The sequence below is a fragment of the Lampetra planeri genome, chromosome 6 (genome assembly GCF_965212315.1).
Source record: "Lampetra planeri chromosome 6, kcLamPlan1.2.h2, whole genome shotgun sequence".
Taxonomy (NCBI): domain Eukaryota; kingdom Metazoa; phylum Chordata; class Hyperoartia; order Petromyzontiformes; family Petromyzontidae; genus Lampetra; species Lampetra planeri.
Window position 1 is genome coordinate 12,947,559 of NC_136112.1, and position 21,126 is coordinate 12,968,684.

Genomic DNA, 21,126 nt, shown 5'->3' on the forward strand with positions numbered 1-21,126 from the left:
TTTATTTAGTGCTGATACTCTGTAAGATTGGAGGGTTTGTCCGTCACACCAATGGTTTACTTTTCGCCGATCTCAACCAATGGCCACCTAAAAAAAATGACCATCAGGTCTCCAACTCTCATTATCCACTCCATCTCTTATCGGCTTACTCTCTTATGGCCTTTGAAAAAGAGGAGGGCCATTGCCCGAATCGTCACCTATTATAACGGGTTATAAAGACAACTATGTCCCGTGTAGCCTGTAACAGACAGTAGGGGCAAGTGCTGTTAGCGAGCACCTATGAAGGCCGGCACGGCACACGAGGGGGTGGGTGGCCAACACCACGCCCGACCGCCTTTGTCTTCCCAGTAAGACAAAGACAACCACACACACACACCTTGCTGCTACTGCTGCTATTGCTGCTGCTGTTGTTGTTATTGACGAATGAGTTAATCGTTCAGATTTATCCGTTGACGTTGCCAGCGACGAGTGTGACGTCGGCGCGCCGGGCGTGACGTCACAACGCAGGGCGTGACGTCATCGCGCAGGTCCGTCGACTCAGCGCGGCGGAGGAGCGCACGGCGCCGCCTTGCATCATTGCACGTCTCACGAGCGCGCGTGATCATCGCTTGCCGCCGCCTCGCCGCCCCGATGCTGTTCATATAAAACTAAAGATAACAAAGCAACGTCGACGGACAAACAAACAAACAAAAACCACGCGCGCCGTAGCGCGATTAACCAAAAATAATGATGATGTGCGCGTGGTTTCGTTAAGCAATTGCATTGAGTTGGAAGAGCGTTGCGGCGACTGCCGCCGCGTTGAAGGGGAGCGAGGATCGAGGAGCAGCAGCAGGAGGAGCAGGAGCAGCAGGAGGAACAGCAGCAGCAGGAGGAGGAACAGCAGCAGCAGGAGGAGGAACAGCAGCAGGAGGAGGAAGAGCAGGAACAGCAGCAGTAGGAAGAACAGCAGCAGGAGGAGCAGCAGCATCAGGAGGAACAGCAGCAGGAGGAGGAACAGCAGCAGGAGGAGCAGCAGCAGCAGGAGGAGGAACAACAGGAGGAGCAGCAGCAGCAGGAGGAACAGCAGCAGGAGGAACAGCAGCAGGAGGAGGAGCAGGAGTAGCAGGAGAAACAACAGCAGGAGGAACAGCAGCAGGAGGAGGAGCAGCAGGAGCAGGAGGAACAGCAGGAGGAGGAACAGCAGGAGGAGCAGCAGCAGCAGGAGGAGCAGCAGCAGGAGGAACAGCAGGAGGAGGAACAACAGGAGGAGCAGCAGCAGCAGGAGCAGCAGCAGCAGCAGGAGGAGGGGGACTGGGAGCAGCCTCGTTCTTGATTCCCCACGCGGAGCGCCGGGAGGAGACGAGATCACAGCGGGGACGACGAGAGAGGCTTGACCAGCAGCAGCAGCGGCAGCGGCACCATCATCATCATCAGCAGGGTTAATATGAGCATCAGCAGCATCAGCAGCAGTTGGGTTAATGTGAGCATCAGCAGGGTTAAACGCATCGTCATCAGCAGCAGCGGTGGCGGCGTTAATATCATCAGTAGCAGAGTTAATCATAATATTCATCAGCAGCAGCAGCGATAGTATCGTGGTTAATATCACCAGCAGCAGTGTTCAAATCATCCGCGGCAGTGTTAATATCAGCAACAGCCTTAGTCTCATCATCAGCGGCAATGTTAATATCACAATGAGCCTTTTATATCATTACGAGCGTAAATATCATCATCAGCAGCAGCAGCAGCGGTCGTATCATCATCACCAGCAGCATCAGCGTTAGTAGCAGCAGCGGCGTTAGTATCAAGAGCATCAGCAGCGGCGTTGATGTCATCAGCATCAGCAACGTTAGTATCATCATTACTGCAGCAGTGTTTGCATTAAAATCAGCAGCAGCATCAGCAGCGTTAGCAACAGCGGCAGCGTTAATGTCAACATCATCATCATCATTTACATGAACAACAGCGTTAAATACAGTGAGCATTATCAACATATTCAGCATCAGCAGATTTAACATCATCAGCATCATCAATATAATTATTAACATCAGCAAATGTGAACATCATCATTAACGTGAACATCATCATCGTCTGCAGCATTATCATGAATATCGTCAGCATCATTCATATCAACATGATCATAATCAGTAACTGCATCATAACATTTACAGCATCATCATCATGAGCAATATCGTCAGCAGCATCAGCAACGCCACCATCAGCATCATCTACATGAAATAATTAAACATGATAAACACCATCAGAGCAACAAAGTACATATAAATAACTTAATCATCACGATTTGCCATCAACAACCGTAACTTCAGCGTCATGGTGTTTGTCTACCTCGTCATACTATCTTCATCATAATCAGCATTATCAAGTACAATATCAACTTAATTAAACATCATTGTCACTAATTATGTAAGGAAGTGTAACAGAAAATTGATGCACAATGCAGTTAGTTATTCGGGGACTGCTGATGGTTTTGGCATATTGCACAAGGACTTGATGCTTTAGTACACGTTTCTGTGCGTTGTTTTAAACTTGCAATGTTTTTGCTTGAACATTTTTTGCTCTGTTACGATGGGTCTACTCGTAATTTCCAGATTCGACAGAGGCAACGATGCGTAGTCGCGGCTCTGTGTATACAGTGCAGGTGTGTACATGTATGTGCCGTATGCGTGTTTGTGTATTAATCTCCTGCGACTGGCCTGCCGATATTGTTGAGAAAGCAATCCGGAGCCAGAGACCAGTAAAGCGCCATGCAGAGATGACATCCCAAACGTACGTAATAGAGGATGCCAATTGTTTACGAGCTGCCCAATGTGGCATAATTACAAGCGTTTGGTCCGTAGGATGAGTTTTGAAGAATCGAAGGATGCCCTGGTGGTCCCACTCTTTAAGATTGATGGGCGGCACAGATTGTAACAACTACCAGGACATATTCCTCCTCAGTGTGCCGGCAAAGGTCCTGGCAAGGATTATTCAACATCGCCTTGTCAGGCTTGCGGAGCCCCGATGTGGTTTTAGACTGGGGTGGTCCTATGTTGTTTGTTGTCCGTCCCCCGCACCTCCAATTACTACGGTTGACTACGTACTGTGTGAAAGAAGTTCAACATATGTACATACAGATGCAATATTCTCTGTCCGCCTCTTACACCAGAGGTGGAGGGATATTTGACGGGACCTACATCTCTGTGTACATGTATGTGTTATTCCTGCTTTCAGGGGCCCTGCCTCTCTACTTGCAATTATTTTGGATCTTCCAGGTTGTGAACAGGCCTGGGTAAAAATGTGTGGGCCGGTAGTCGAAGACATTTTTTCTTAACCTTGGGGTGCAACAGGTATGTAATGTCCATGTAATTCGAGAAGCTTTCCATGGCAGTATCGGATACATTTCCATTTGGTACAAATACAATAGGCGGATGCCTGGGTGCAATCAAGGGATTGCTCCAGATTGGTCAACTATGTTACGTATATGCTGATGATCTGGTCATTGCTGCTCACTCTGATGAGATTTATAATCTACTGCTGAACCTGGAGCATGCTAATAAGAAGTGGGGCCGTACTTCCAACCACACCAAAACAAAGCACCTGCCTGGATATTTTATGTTATCAAACACCCCTCAACTCTCCATGAGTGATGGGGCAGTTGTGAAGAGAGTAGAATAGTTCCCATTCCTGGCTAGTGTCCATATGACCAGCTCCGGTTTTTCGCAACGGAGGTCTCACTATGGAATCAATCGAGCGGCATCGTTTCATCAGCTGCGTAATGCTGTGTTGAAGCTACCTGGCCTATCGCGAGTTTGCTCGGCCAAAGTTACGTGTGCTTGTGAAAAATGCTTCTGAAACGTGGACTCCTTTGAATGAACACCTGCACCGGTTTTAAAGATTCAGGCTGGCCTGCATAAAATCCATCCTGGTTTTAACTGCACTGGATTGTGTGATTATCACAGGTCCTTGAACAATCTAGACCCGGGTCCCAGCGCCTCCGGCAGGCAGGGCTGCGTTGGCTGGGTCATGTAGCCCACATGTCCAACCACCGCATGCATAAGCAGCTTCAGTTTGGCCAGATAGAGGGGACTAAACGAGCCGGCACATGCTAGAGAAGAAAAGGACTGATGCGGCACAGAAGAATTTTGAGCTGAGTGGACTTGCCGATTACTGGTAACAACGGTGTCAATATCGGCCTCTTTAGAGAAGCATTTTGAAGCCCACACGTGGGCAGTTGGAGGCAGTCGCCTACCAGTCACAGCGAAGGCCAGATGAATGACGCTCACAACAAAGAGCAGAGCGCCGGGCGGATAAAACCTCAGCAAGTTGGCACAGCAGGGGGGACAGGTGGTGCATCTGCCCAGAATCTCAGGCAGTCGACCCATGGCACCTGGGTCTGTTCCGTAACCTGCCAGCGGGCGTTTGACACTTCATGTGGCCTCAAAGTGCACCTAGCCTGGCACAAGTGTCGTGTTTGTTGTTGTTATGGCTGTGCATGTACGTAGAGTATTTGTGTGGATGTATTTTTGTGTTTATGTACATGTGCATGGATGTGATTGTATTCGTGTTTTCAGACGTGTATGTTCGTGTGCTTTTATGTGTCTACAGTATATGTATGCGCGTCTGTGTGTTTATGTTATGTCTACATGTGCTTTCGTGTATTTATGTGCGTGTGTGTTTATAATATAATACATGGGAAGCGGTGGTGCAGTGGTTAGCGCGCTGCGCTACGAACCCGGCCACCTGGGGTTCGATTCCCACTCATGGCCAATACCTGCGACGATTACCTGAACCGGTCCTGGGCCTCCCCTAGGTCGACTCAGCCTAAAATTAGTACCTGGTGCGGTGTGTAAACATCGGCACTAGGGAGACAAAGGCGGTCGGGCGTGGTGCTGGTCACCCACCCCATCGTGTACCGTTTCCGGCCTTCACATGTGCTCGCTAACAGCACTTGCCCCAACAGTCTGTTAAAGGCTACACGGGGGGATGTTAAACGACTAAACCGGTAACCGTTCACCATTACCGGTAACCGTTCACCATTATCGGTGCACGGGCACGACAGGTCGGGGTGGGGGGGGGGCTGCAATCGTTTCCCGTGCAAATGCTGTGAACGAAAGCACCGATTACTCTGGCGCGGTGCGTTCCGACCAATTCTCAGCCGAGGTTAACCGGGGCTAAAGGCGCGACCCCGCAAGTTTTGCCGGCTCACGCCGCCGGTGGTTGTAAGCGCCTCACGCTGGAGGGAGCTCCAGAGGGAGGGCATCTGTTCGATGCTATCGCCAGACGCGTGTTGAACTTCTTTCGCTCCGTGCGTAGCCAAACCCGTGCTTATCGGAGGTGCGGGGGAGGGACACCAAACTCGTGTTGGAAGTGGTGACAGGACACCCCACACTTGACTTGAACTCTCACCCGCACAAATAACGACAGATGCGGATACCTGATGCACAAATGGAAATGTAAAATCTCTTCAGTCGTGTGTGACTGTGGTCATCCGGAACAGACCGTGCAGCGTACAACGACGCAATGTCTTCTTGGTTCTTTCGGTAAAGTCACGTAGAAGGGAAATAATAAAATAATAAAAATAAAAGAATGAAAACATTCTTCACCTGATAATAATCAAAATAAAAGAATGAAAGCATTCTTCACCTGAGGACGGCTGCTTGCGTTTGTGGCCGAAACGTCGTGAGAATTATTTTATTACTTCCCTTCTACGTGACTTTACCGAAAGAACCAAGAAGATGAATCCCTGCAGTCACGAAAGCTTTACATCGAAATTTAACGACGCAATGCCCGATCTGCTGCTCTTGACGCGATTGTCTGGCTTTGACCACGTGAACGTGAAATTGTAGCTGATCATCTGCATCGGCATCAACCACCACACTCAACCTGCCAATCCACACTAACCGCGGAGTTGCCCCATTATCATGGGTGGAAAAAAAAGATTTTTCCAGCGGCAGGCATCGAGTTTTTTCTTTAATGCAATTAAACCCGATTTCGGGGGAATTAAAACCTGGTTTAATGAATACGAAACTCTGATCCAAGGCTTAGGCTGCTTCCTCGTCGGTGCTGCTATCGTACTCGGGGGGGCCATCGGGCACAGGGGAGTCGTAGAATGCGGCGGGCAGGTTGGTCTTGATGAACACGAGCTTCTCCTCCACAATCGTGGGCGCCAGTGAGTTCCTTAGCTTGGAATGGATGAAGCCCATCGTTGAGAAGTTGGCGAAGTGCGGTTCTGCAATTAGAACCGATTAAACCGGATTTCTCCCAATCTCAGATGATCGGGTTTAATATAAAAAGACAATTAAAACCGATTGTAAAAAAACCAAATGTGCCACCCTTGCCCATTATATCGCTGGGTGGTCAGGGCCGGTTGGTGGTGGGGGGATGAACAAACTTTCCTTCGTTGACCTTCTTGGTTCTTTCGGTAAAGTTACGTAGAAGGGAAGTAATAAAACAATAAAAATAAAACATAATAAAATAATTAAATAAAACATAATAACTTTCTTTTTTTATTATTTTATTACTTCCCTTCTACGTGACTTTACCGAAAGAACCAAGAAGATGAATCCCTGCAGTCACGAAAGCTTTAAATCGAAATTTCCTTCGTTGTTTCGAGGATCAGGCCATGTCCAGCTTGCTAACCGTTGAACGACAGCAGCTGCCTCTGTTATCTCGGTCACTTCGGTACACGCGGTGTGTGCTCATTGCTCTAGACCAGTGGTTCTTAACCTTTACTGCAGCCTTGCACACCTTTTCGTTCTCAATCGTAAAAAAAGAAAAGTATAACGTTATAATAAAGACATAGGTTACGTGTCCGTGCTACATTTGTCTTTCGATGATTTACCTTCTAAAAAAATTCTGGCCGTGGCTCGCCACCCCCAAGGGACTGATTCGTGACATTTATTAAGGATGAACCGTTTCGTATTCACATTGCATTACGGCTCTTGATATCTTGATACATTTTTTACCGAATTCGAAAAAATGCTTTTCCTTTGCTGTTTTGCTTTGTCAACCTTTGCTCTAGACATTCCTAAATGTGCGGCAAATCGGTAACCGGGTCTTGTTTTGAACCAGTATTTTACCATTCGGTTAGGGGCAATGCAAAAAACATTAATATCGATGTTAACAAACCTGGTTGATTTATGTCTGTGTGTTTGTTTGTCTTTATGTTGCTAAGGATTTAGCTTGCGAAGAGTGGCCACGGGGCTATGGGCTGTATCGGCTCACGGAGGAGCATAGGTAAGAATTGCGCAACCCACTCCACACACACACAACACAAAAATAAAGATTCCCCGTATAGCCTTTAACAGACTGTTAGCACGCTCTTATGAAGGCCAGCACGGCACACGAGGGGGTGGATGGCCAGCACCACGCCCGTCTGTCTGCCTTTGTCTTCCAAGTCGCGATGTTTACACACCGCACCAGGTACTTATTTGAGACCGAGTCGACCTAGGGGAGGCCCAGGACCGCTTCAGATAATCGTCACTGGGTGTGTCGGCCGTGAGCGGGAATCGAACTCGGGTCGCCGGGTTCGTAGCGCACCCACGCACATGTACGTCACACATATTATTTTCCAACCCAGCTTAAATATACGCTGCCAAGCCTGGTGGTGTTCATTCAGACGCTGTCTTTCTGACAGACCTGTTCTTCACCTGAGGACGGCTGCTTGCGTTGTGGCCGAAACATCGTGAGAATTATTTTATTATGTTTAATTTTTATTATTTTATTACTTCCCTTCTACGTGACTTTACCGAAAGAACCAAGAAGATACGTCACACAGATTTGACACGCACCTACACGCCAGCTGGCTCGGCGGTAGAGCAAGCGGTTCGCAGTTTGGAAGCGTGGGAGTTCAAACCCTGGTTGGGGGGGGATGGGGGGGCAATGGGGGGGGGAATGGGGGGGGGGAATGGGGGGGGGGGATGGGGGGGGGGGAATGGGGGGGGGAATGGGGGGGGGGAATGGGGGGGGGGAATGGGGGGGGATGGGGAGGGGATGGGGGGGGGAATGGGGGGGGGAGGTGACTAAGCCCATCATATCTCCGGGGTCGATAAAATAGATACCACTTCGTAGGGAGGGTCAAAAGTAGTTGTCCTGTGGATGGACTCACCTCTGCCATATGAATGTTGCATTTCCACAATTGACTCAGGCCTGTAAACTGGAGATGATCGCTGCCTCATTGATTGTTTGAGCAGGAGACCACTCTGACTTATGAGTTATGACTATGCCACACACTCCACACACCCACAGATTATACACGTGCTTCACATTGTGCACACCCACGCAACAATTATTTTTAAGAGGCCACATTGCTGATGAAACACTGAAAAGTTGAAACCAGTCGAGAGTTTGCTTGCTTCGAACAAACGCCGCTGAATAACATCGGCCATGGAATCTGCATAGGACGATGGACACAGAGACCCACGAACTCTCTCGTCTGTATATAACTCGTAATCCACTCAAGGCGAATGATGACTGGTGGCTGTTGATGTACACGCGCAGCCCTTTTAACAATCCACTGCTGGATGAGGTCCTCCCCTCCTCTACGCTGTGCGGGTCGTGGGCTGTTATTCGACCATACTTCACCACGCTGCTCAGTGCGCGTTTGGTGAATGTCCAACAATGTGGAGGCGTAGTGATGGCAACGTTGGTTCGTCGTGGTCACCCGTCCAAGCACTTGCCAGGCTGAAAGCCGGCTTAGCTTCCTAGATCTGTTGAGATCGGACGCGTTCCAGGTGATTTGATCGCCAGGGTTGCTCGTGCGTTTGTTGTATTTTAACACATTCCTCCTGCGGAGGGAGCTGTTAGGAACGTTGGGTTGCTCGGTCAATGGCCAGGGTCAACGGCGGCGTGGTGTATTCCGCAAATATGCCCGACTGTGAGGGCGTCACAAGCCGGCGTGAATAGGTTAAACGTTGAGTTTTATAAGGGCACCACGGGGTGACCAGCCCCTCCCCACCCAGCCCAACCCCTCCCACCCCCCACCCAGCCTCACCCTCCCCACCCAGCCCCTCCCCACCCTCCCCACCCAGCCCCTCCCCACCCAGCCCCTCTCCACCCTCCCCACCCAGCCCCTCCCTCCCCACCCAGCCCCTCCCCTCTCCACCCAGCCCCACCCCTCCCATTTTTGGATGCACGACGGACGGACACAATAATCCCCTGTGGGCTGGTGTAACCAGGAGGTTCCTACCAGTATAAGAGCAATAGCAGCAGCTTTGTTACCATTACTAATTATGTACTTTTTTCACATTTTCAACTATAGATTTTTGACCATTCACAAATGTCAAACCCCACCGCATTACTATTCATTGCAGGGATTTTCTGTAATTATATTCGTACATTCACCATGCTTCATCATTCTCACAATACCCATTAGAGTAATTTCATCTGGTGCTTAGCAAGGATTTATGATGTTGTTCTACGTCGTTGGGGGAGAGGAGAGGTGGCGCAGCAGTTAGCACGCTACGCTGTGAACCCCCGGGGCTTGAAGTTCAGCTCCTTAGCCACGGCTAGCGGCAGTGGCCGAGTGACATTTGAACTTGTCCTGCACCGTTCTTCCCCCATCACCAACCCGCACTAGACAAGCGTGGTGAAGTATGATCACCCCCCACCCCCTCCCAATGATTGCTACGGCCTGACGAGACTTGGATCCAGCAGTGGATTTGCAGAGTGCTGTGGGTTTTTTTTTTACATATCATGATGCGTCATTGGTGCTGACCTGGGTGGGAATGTGGAATTTCCACCACGGGTAGAGGGCTACCGACAGTAGACAAGCACACACAGTGCAGGTTTGGGCAGGGTGGAATGCGTACATATTCTGAAAATAACATTTTTATGAAGGGCATAAAGCAGCAGCAGTGCGCACTTTGTAATGCAGAAAGCTCTTTAAAGATTTAAACATTTATTACCGGTCTCGTTCAATTCCCCTGCGTAAGCATTGGCGGGGGGGGGGGGGTTCTACACTCAAGCGTTTTCCCTGAAAGGGTTAAACAAAGAATTATGGAGCTGCGTGGGAGGGCAGTCGGCATGATTTAGCTCTGATTGTGCCTCATGTTACGTACACACGGTACGCACGCACTTAGCACGCTCTATGCGATGCAAGCATCACCATCATGTGCCCTGATCTATCAACTGCTGGATGAAGGCCTGCCCAAATCATCTGTCGCTGTCTCTCACAGTCCCGCGATGTAGCAACTCACTTAGCAGCTGCACTCGGTCCACGTGGCTTTCCCTCCTGCCCCCCACAGGAGTGCAATTTATGTGCGAAATACTTCGAACGAAGCACACGACTACATAGCTAAAGTCCTTTGTCAATTCACTGCTGGATGAAGAAGGCCTCTTCCGTGCCATGTCGGTCATTGTTTGGCTTTGACCATACTTCACCATGCTGGTCAGCGCTTGTTGATGAAGACGGACGGGAATTGTGGAGGCGTTGAGGGGGGGCCCACACAGTGGGGGGTTTTTTTTGCCCCGGCCGCCGCACCCCCACATCGACGGCCCTGACCGCCGTGGCCAGGCATCGAACTCGGGTGGCCGGGCTCGTGGTACAGCACCCCAACCACTGCGCCACCGTTCCGCGCTACGTATGCAGCGTACGCAGTATATTTAAACATTGGCACGTGCATGCCTACACACATTACGAGATATGTCTTGCTACGCGATGAGTCACCCTTCTTGCCGCTCACGCTTTTGATTCATTTCACTCTCCTGCTTTGTAAAGGAGACGGGCAATCTCATTCCGTGCTCTCTCGTTTGTGCATTGCTTGTTCACTCGTGCATCTCTCTCTCCCCTCGTTACGTCGGTCCCGTGCGCATCGTCCAACCTTGTCCTCCCGGCGTCTCGCCTCGATTGGTTGCCGTCTCGCTGATAACTCTGTCCGTCTCGTCGTGTTCGTCATCGGTCTTGCACGGCGTGTACGGTCTGTCCCATCCGCGCACCGTGGTTCGTTTTGTTCGGTCTCGCTCGTCCTGCGTCATCACTTGCTGTGTTCTCGTGCGCTGTCGTAACGGGGAGCATTTTACGCAACGATGACGCGAGTCGACGTAACTGGCTTCCCGTTTCTTCTCAAACACCCGAGGCTCGTCTTTAAGTCTCTACGTGGCCTTGACCCAGCTCATCTTACCTCTATGATCTCCTTCCATGTTTCCTCTCGTCCTCTTCGTTCCCAATCTTCTCTCTGTCTCTCTCGCGCTCTCTGTCCCTCCTTATCCCCGTGCCCAATCCCGCTTGCGGCACCTCTCCACTCGAATCAACTTCCCTTGTACATTAAGCAGCACAGCTCATAGATTCAACACTGCCCATAGACTCAACACTGCCCATAGACTCAACACTGCCCATAGACTCAACACTGCCTATAGACTCAACACTGTCCATAGACTCAACACTGCCCATCGATTCAACACTGCCCATAGACTCAACACTGCCCATAGACTCAACACTGCCCATAGACGCAACACTGCCCATAGACTCAACACTGCCCATAGACTCAACACTGCCCATCGACTCAACACTGCCCATAGACTCAACACTGCCCATAGACTCAACACTGCCCATAGACTCAACACTGCCCATAGACTTAACACTGCTCATAGACTCAACACTACCCCATAGACTCAACACTGCCCATAAACTCAACACTGCCCATAGACTCAACACTGCCCATAGACTCAAAACTGCCCATAGACTCAACACTGCCCATAGACTCAACACTGCCCATAGACTCAACACTGCCCATAGACTCAACACTGCCCATAGACTTAACACTGCTCATAGACTCAACACTACCCCATAGACTCAACACTGCCCATAGACTCAACACTGCCCATAGACTCAACACTGCCCATAGACTCAAAACTGCCCATAGACTCAAAACTGCCCATAGACTCAACACTGCCCATAGACTCAAAACTGCCCATAGACTCAACACTGCCCATAGACTCAACACTGCCCATAGACTCAACACTGCCCATAGACTTAACACTGCTCATAGACTCAACACTACCCCATAGACTCAACACTGCCCATAGACTCAACACTGCCCATAGACTCAACACTGCCCATAGACTCAACACTGCCCATAGACTCAACACTACCCCATAGACTCAACACTGCCCATAGACTCAACACTGCCCATAGACTCAACACTGCTCATAAAATAATACAAATATATAAATCAATATTATTTCCCTTCTATGTGACTTTACCGAAAGAACCAAGAAAAATAGGAGGTGTAAAGATAGTCTAACACTAAGGCTTTCGCGACCAATATTATCCATAACAGAGGTGTTTTGGGTCAGATCGCGTAAATATAAATGTGTTGTTAAAGCCGCCACCACCCGGCACACCCAATTTAAGACCGAAACAGGAGGATTTCTCCACAACTCTGGCTGTTGCCTGATGAGGCTGGTTGTAATTACCGGCGAAACGTCGTACTCGAAATGTAAATGGTGTGGGTCTACTCTCCAACACACCAGTGTGCTGAACTAGTAACTATCTTCTTGGTTATTTCGGTAAAGTCACGTAGAAGGGAAGTAATAAAATAATAAAAATAAAACATAATAGAATAATTCTCACGACGTTTCGGCCACAACACAAGCAGCCGTCCTCAGGTGAAGACCAGGTCTGTCGCCTCTTCCCTTCTACGTGACTTTACCGAAAGAACCAAGAAGATGAATCCCTGCAGTCACGAATGCTTTAAATCGAAACTAGTAACTAATTGGCATATTGTGTTTATGTGACAAACCTTAACTAAAAAAAACCTCCATTATAGGTGTTAAGATGTTCAAACAATAGATACCGATTCCAAGGCATCAGGTCTGCATTAACCATGCATACTTGTGGAAAAGCATGCAAACAAACATGCTCTGATAATATTTACATTGCCTATGAAACTGATTGACCGACACCAGAGACAGCCTGGCGAGTGATGTCTGAACCGCTCCTGGCTCTCACCCACCTGTATACCCACCGGCACTGACCAGCGTGGTGAAGTATGGTCAAATACTCTTGGTTCTTTCGGTAAAGTCACGTAGGTAAAGAAAATAAGAAATACAAATAAAATAATAGATAAAACTAAATAAAATGTAATCACATTTTAGTTTATTTATTTTTATCTTTTATTTTTATTTATTATTTTCTTTACCTACGTGACTTTACCGAAAAAACCAAGAGTATTGATCCTTGCAGTCACGAAAACTTCAAATCTAGAAAGCTATGGTCAAAGTCGAAGAAAATGTCCAACGACACGGCACAGAGAGGCTTTCATGCAGCAGTGTATTGGCATTGTAAGTAGAGAGTTATGATTATCGTTAAGTGTAATTAACGTACAGCATTGTGGGATGCTGTTGGCATGAATGAAGCTCTATAAAATGAAAGTATTATGAAAGTATCTACAATTATTATTGCGTGCCTCCTACGTACATTGCACTCCCAGTGAGTGATATCTGAACCGATATCTGAACTGGTCCCTGGTCCCTTCCACGCACTTCACCAACTCGCACTCTCGACCAGCGTGGTGAAGTATGGCCAACACAACTCTCCAGGACCACCACGGTGTGTGCGGGAGAGGGGGGGGGGGCAGCGGGGGCCTTAATCCAGCAGCGGATTGACAGAGTGGGCTGTTATATTATAGGCCATAACGCGCCTGCTGTGTTCTGTAAATAAATCAATTATGGGTGTACTCTCCAACACACCGGTGTGCTGTACTAGTAACGAATTCGCACGTTTAGTTTACGTGACAAACCTTAACTAATTGGCTCTGTCTGGTGGTGGCGGGTTTAACTACACATTTATTATTACGCGATCTTACCCCAAAAAAATAACTTTATTGTAGTAAATCAGGAGTCGGGCGATCACAAAAAAACATGCCTGTCAACCCCTTATCAGTGCCTACCTTATTACAGACCAATTCAGACCTTATTGTTCACCCCGTACACTAATAAATATCAACGTTCATCCTACAAACTCCCATCACAAGGGAGAAACACAAACAAATAGACAACGTGTTTTGTTGCCCCGTATTGAAACGGCTCTATGCCGAACGCACTTGAGAACTCAATTTCCCTGTACAGGAATACCGGGGTAAACCGCATGGGTTGACAGCTATGCACACAAAAAAAGGGCATTTCGTCGCGAGTCGCGGTAAACGATGCCAATGCTACGGTGGTGGCGCACGAGGCGGCCGTCTTTTACGTGTGACTTGAATCACCCAAAAGTCGTCTCCGCTAATACAGTGCACAACGTGTTTCCCCCGACGACGTGCATTCTCAATTGGCCATCGGAAAACATTTTTTCCTTTCCCCGTGCAAGAAACACAAACACCCCCCCTCTCCCCCCACGGAGTGCGTGGGGAGAAGACGCCGAACTCTGTTCACGCGTGTGCCGCTGGACGGGAGGTGGCGGTGTGGAGTCTTGGTGATGTAATCGGCATCATCAGCCACGGCACGACTGATGTGGATTTTTTTTGGCGGCGGGGGGGGGGGCGGAGTCTCTCTAAAGCAGTGGTTCTTAACCTTTACTGCAGGATTGCACCCCTTTGATGAGACAAAGTAGTTAACAACTCTGGCACCTCCCAGTTTCAACCAATCTACACAACAAAGGCTCATTCCTAGCAGCAGCCTCAGCCACACCAACCTCACAATAATAATACAAAACTCCGATCCAGGTGCCTACCTTGGCTCCTCCCCCCCTCAACCAGTATATATACAAGGACGGGTCTCTTAGAATTTCTCTTTACTTGATACAGCAATCGTGCTGTGACGGTTCCACCTGAAGACGGAAGCTTGTGTTGCCTCCGAAACGTCGTGATTTTTATTTTACTTTTATTAATTTTAATTTTATTTTTTACCTACGTGACTTTATCGAATGAATCCTTGCAGTCACGAAAGCTTCAAATCTAGAAAGTAGTTATACTTACCTACCCGTGCGTAACTTGTTTCAATGATTTACCTTCTAAAAAAATCTGGCCCACGTCTCCCACCCCCCACAAAAGGGCATCTCACACCCCCAGCTTAAGAACCACTCCTCCAGCGTATGGCAAAGTCTGTGCCAATCACACGTCCAAGTTGAAGCCTGCCGTTGTTCGCCGATACGGGTTCCAATCGTGTGGCACGGGTGGCCGCAGTCACACGGTGGGTTGCCTTTAATTCTCCCCTTGAGGAGGAGGAGGTGTGGCGCAGGGGCCCAGTTGCCGTTCTGAAGCGGTTGATGGAGCGTCGTCGTTTTCTTGGCAGCTCACAGCCGTGTGGAGCAAATGGTGAGGTGGCATTTGTGGGCGGTAGGTTTCCTGCCGTCGGGAGGCTGGATTTTGGGGCCGTCACCAAATATTTTACGGGACCGAGCAAATGACCACCAACAAATGCAGTCGAGATTACAATATTGAAACTCAACTAGTCGTTGTACTGGATGCATGTTGAACTTTTTTCGCACTGTACGTCGCCATCCGTGTTAATCGGAGGTGCGGGGAAAGGGATCACAAGCTTAATGACTTCCGATTTAAAGCTTTCGTGACTGCAGGGATTCATCTTCTTGGTTCTTTCGGTAAAGTCACGTAGAAGGGAAGTTATTATGTTTTATTTTTATTAGTTTATCACTTCCCTTCTACGTTATTTTACCGAAAGAACCAAGAAGACTTAATGACTTCACCAATGTGTAGCGATCTCATCCCGTCTCGGAAGCCAAGCAGGTTGTTGAGCCTGGCTAACGCTGCGGTGTGCGGCACCGCCGTGCGTGCCGCGGCTCTCCCGGGTGACTGCGGGGCCGTGCCACAGCGGAGGGGGTCAGTGCAGCAAAATCGGTTGTACTGAACTTCTGTGCTCCCCGTCTGCGCTCCCCACATTCACGATCCGCGCTGACCCATCTGTTGGGGTAGCGTGGGGGGGGGCTCATCCAGCAGTGGATTGAGACAAAAAAAAGGACCGATCATGTACACAGTCTATAAGAATAGGTTTTACCCAATTGTTATATTTTGATACTGGCAAGGAAAGTCCCATGATCTACACAGTCTTTCGTGTGTGTCGTATTAACAGTATGTAGCACATCCATAGCTAGTACATTAAATCACGAATTTACGTCTCTCCTTTTACGTTGTCTCACAAACACGTCGTCACTGCGACCTAATTTGCGTCCCATCAACCCCACACTTATGCCGCTGACTGCATCGTCCGTCCTTTCTCGTTATCCGTCGCCTCTCAGCCTTCGCCTCCACCACCACCTCCCCTGTAAATCGCTTTCATTTTACGTCGTTTCGATATTCGTTGTCGCACCTTTCTGGAACTCATCCCCGACGTAAACCGGAGTATCACTGTAGATAGATAAAATCATGACCGAGTGACTGACATCTGAAACGTGGCACACCTCTGGTTAAGTGTATGCCTATGGATATAAAAATGCAAACATCAAAATGTAATCTGGTCCGCCAAAAGGTTATGGCCCAGAGGTTGATTGATTTCACTCACAGGGTAGGGTCAGCCTAAAGTTCCAACACAGAATATCCCTGGGTTTGATCTTCCACGAAGCTCATGGTCCACCCTAAAGCGCATCCACTGCACAAACCATGGCAGGTGCAGATAGATACCTGATGCACAAATGGAAAATGTATAACTCTCTAGTGTGCGACTGTGGTCATCTAGAACAGACCATACAACACACGAACCTCATGGCGGGACCCCGGGGTCTCGAATAAACGGAAGTCAAAATAGCAATTTATTTTTCGATTTAAAGCTTTCGTGACTGCAGGGATTCATCTTCTTGGTTCTTTCGGTAAAGTCACGTAGAAGGAAAATAATAAAATAATACAAATAAATAACAGATATCTGTACTCCAGTTATTATGTTTATTTTTATTATTTTATTATTTCCCTTCTACGTGACTTTACCGAAAGAACCAAGATGATAGATTTATTTATTTATTTATTTTTGGCGACTCTGTCCCACTGCGCACATAAACGCCGCGATCCACCAGAAATCAATCCGCTCGTTCTTCACCAAGCACCCGTCGTTGCCAAAATTGCCGTAGTCATAAACAAAATTTTGAAACTTTGATGAGCTCATCGTGTAGAGCTCGTCGAGAGGAATAGATTGCCGTGTCGTTCACCTTCAACAGACATAAAATTACGTCGCAACGCAGTTTATGCGAGAGCTGGGGGCTTATGGGACCCCGGGGTCCTGCCATAAGCTTCGTATAACGACGCAATGCCCGATCCACAAATACGAATGACACATTACAGCGATACACTCCACTGCTCCCTGCGCGGTTGTTTGGCCTGACCACCTTAAGGCGAAATTGTAGTTGTTTCTCCGCATCTCCATCAGCCGTACGAAAGAAGAAGACTACATTTCTACATTGCTTTCGGGTCTCGCGCTAAACACTTAAAATATACCAACCCCACCATCAGTGAATCAAGCAATTACCCTCCCGTGGAGTGTGACGCCAAAGCCAATAGGGCGCGGGCAATGGCCCGCTAACCCGTTATTTAATTGTGACGCTTGATCATCTAGGAAAGCCTTGCCGAGTCTCGTGACTTTTTTTCGAAGGGCCCTTGTAGTTGCTCTGTATAATTAAACGTATTCACTTGTAATTTTACGAAATTGAATCGTGACGCCGGCACACATGGGCCTACTCTTGCGAATGACGTCAACGATTTTTAACGTCCACTTGTAAAGCGGGCGGCGCATTTTTTTTTTTCACGGTTGATAAACCCGCAGTAATAACCAGCGCAGCCTTTGGATTCGAACCGTGAACCTCTGCTACAGGCGACTAATGCGCTGCCACGAGGCCGTATCACCGCCCGTTAGCCGCGTATTAATCAACTAATAATTGCTGTACTCCAGTGACGTGCGGTGAGGTCAATGGCTGGGGAGGTACTGGCTGGTGTCAGATCCAGATTCACACACCGAGGGGGGCGTGTCCTCACGGAGGGGGCGTGTCCTCACGGAGGGGGCGTGTCCTCACTGAGGGGGGCGTGTGCTCACTGAGGGGGGCGTGTTAGACACGTCCCCCTCAGTGAGGCAGATGTGATAGCTGCCTCCCCTGGTGCTTTTTCATTGCAGTTTCATGACGAGACCAGCGAGCCTAAATATCTTGATACACATACGTGAAATAAGTTACCTGGAGTATGGAAGGCGAGGACATGAAATGAAGGGGTCTACAAACATTACATTGGTGACATACTGAGATAGTAACAGGCACGCGCTTATTGCCCGCACTCCATCCAGTTACTGAGGGGTTGCGCAATCAGAGGGGAGGCTGAGCTTGTCGCTGCCTCACTTCTTGTCTCTTCCTGTATTTGCAGCGGAGCTCCGCAAATTTGGCGATTTTGACTTTAAAAATGATTGGAATCGTACAGAAATTACACTTATAATACAGATCAGTGGAAAAATCTAAATTTGTATTTTATTATTATTATTTTTTACTTTTAATAACAGCTATTTTCATTGGCGTATGACACGTGAGGCTCTGCCTCCCCTGCCTCCCCTACCTCCCCTGACCGCACGTCCCTGCTGTACTCTACGTAATCACTGGGGAGAGTACATGATGGCACAGCGGTTCGCACACTGCACTATGAACCTAATGACCTGAGCTCGATTCATCAGTGGTGACTGATACCAAAACTGCTCTTCAGCAATCCTCACTGACCAGTTTGGTGAAGTATGGTCAAAGAGCACATATGATTGACAAATATCTAGAGGCCCTTGTTCATCCAGCAGTCTTGACACTTAACTGTGTTAATTCATTGGTATTCACTAGAGAAATAAATTGAATGTGTTTATTTATTAATGTAAGGGTAATGGGGGGGGGAGGTATTTGAAAGTCTTGACATTTCAGGACCACCCCCTCCTCCTAAACCTGTAAAGGGCAGTTGTACATGTACAGTAAAACCTTGGATTGCGAGTAACTTGGTCTGCGAGTGTTTTGCAAGACGATAATTTTTTTAAAATGAATATTAATTTGATAAACGAGCGAGGTCTTGCAACACGAGTAGTACGTGTATACGCTTTGTCTGCCGAGCATCACGTGATCACAACTGATATACGAGTGCTTTGGATTACAAACACGTTTCCGGAACGAATTATGCTCGTAATCAAAGGTTTTATTGTAGTTGCTACTGTATCGTTTTGGCTGGCCATCGAACAAAGATGGTCACCGCAACGCGTGCTTTCAGATGCGCTTCTGCGGCTGTCTAGAACGCTCTTCCTTCCAATATTAGGAAGCTGCTGGGAGCTATACACTTTCAAATCATCTCGATTGAAAACTCATTTCTTTAGAACTGCTTTTTGTCTTCAGTTCGTTGTCCAATTCGCACGGTTGGCTACGTATGGTGCGAAAGAAGTTAAACAGACATACTTACACCGTGCACTTATCGCGATTCAGAAAAATGGTGCATTCATAGCCGTGAATAACAGTGGCACTGCCATGTACGGGACGTCCGCGTTCTCCTGGCGAGGCATGATGCTCTTGCTCACGGTGGAAGACCGTGGCAACGGAGCGACTGTAGCGCAACCGATAAATGAAACCCGAATCGGACATATGTTGAGAAACCACCTGCTAAAGCAGGGGTGGGGGACGTCCGGCCCGCGGGCCGTGTAAGGCCCGCAAATTCATTTGGGTCTGGCCCTGCCAAGGCAACCGCAGGCGGGACTCGAAATTCAATAAATCTAGGAGCAAATGTGGAAAAGCAGTTGCGAGTAGCAACATCATCAATACCAGCAAGCATCACACGCCTCGCCAAAGAGAAGCAGTTCCAGCCATCGCATTAGGGGTGAGTTAATTAAATGTTTGACCAAATATAACAGGCTAATTTTTAAGTTGATAATTTTACATGGCCCGCGAATGATGTTATAAATATCCAAATGGCCCTTGGCAGAAAAAGGTTCTCAAACCCGTGTGCTAAAGTAGAGACCTCAACTCTACGAGGACAAGCGACCCCCACTCGCAGAGCAGGAGGCGGCGAGATTGACGATGCTTACACAGGCGTGGGGTTGGTAAGGGCAGACTTCCCGCCGGGTGGCAAATTTGATGACCCGGCAGCAGCACCCAGCTGCATCACAAGAACACCGTTCCACACGATCGTGTTTCAGGTGGAGTCGGAGCCACAGCGGGGGGGGGGGGGGCGGCTGCCGGCCTGATATGGGGCGGTTAAACAACGAGCCAAGTGAGTTTGTCTGGGTGACGGCGTGTGACGAGGGGGGAACGTGGAGGAAAGGTTCGTGTTTGGTGAAGTGGGAAGGAAAGAGGGCGAGAGGGAGACAGAGAATCGGATGGATACTTTTGTAAATGTCACCGAGGGGACAGTATGGCGATGTTATATAAAACGTCCAAGTGTGCACACCGTTGAGTGGCTTCATAATCGAGGCAACGGCTACTCGGTATTGAGTAGAGCGACGGACAGAGGTGGCTGATACCACTGAGCCTACAACGCTAAGAGCCTGAGTTTGAATCTGGGTTTCAGCCACTCGTGGTGACACTGGTGTCCCCGCACGTACAGAGGTGATGGTCTCGCCCCGATCACCAATGATTGTACAAAAAAAACCCCACACCGTGTTAAATTAGATTTTCTTCCTAATTTGATTTAATCCAGATCCAAAAAATTGTATATGCAAGTTTTAGTAATGTGTGACGGACATCTCCATGGCAGGTGAGAACATGCTGTATTTGACACGGCTCTCTGCAAGAGTTCCAAATGGAAATGGCTTTATCTCATGGTAACCAGACGTCGATAGGACAGTTTGGAATATAATTAATATGAGTGTAATGTAGTAACTTGGCGGGAGACGACTTCACGGGTAGCACACTCTTTATTTCACCAACTTCGTTTCACAGGTGACTAACACCCACTGTAGTATCTCGGGTGACAAACACCCACTGTAGTATCTCGGGTGACAAACACCCACTCCGCTACTCGGGCGACTAACGCCCACTGAGCTACTCGGGTGACCAACACCCACTTAGCTACTCTGGCGACTAACGCCTACTGAGCTACTCGGGTGACCAACACCCACTTAGCTACTCTGGCGACTAACGCCCACTGAGCTACTCGGGACACACCCTGCCGGGGTGTCCGTCTCGACTGTGGGTCCCCCAGTCCCGACCCACGTGGGCGTCGAACCACGGGTCCCACAGTCTCGCCTCCGAGCCACACAGGGCCCCGGTCCCTA

General features: G+C 48.7%; 1 long non-coding RNA gene across 1 annotated transcript in view; it reads left to right on the forward strand.

The window, feature by feature from the left end:
• The first annotated feature begins 1,281 nt into the window (after window positions 1-1,281).
• The window catches only part of LOC144719544 (uncharacterized), a 33,757-nt gene continuing 13,912 nt past the window's right edge, over window positions 1,282-21,126 (forward strand). The window contains exons 1-2 of the long non-coding RNA XR_013585610.1: window positions 1,282-1,417; window positions 7,151-7,212. This is a non-coding gene — a long non-coding RNA (uncharacterized LOC144719544). The remainder of the gene's footprint in view (window positions 1,418-7,150; window positions 7,213-21,126) is intronic.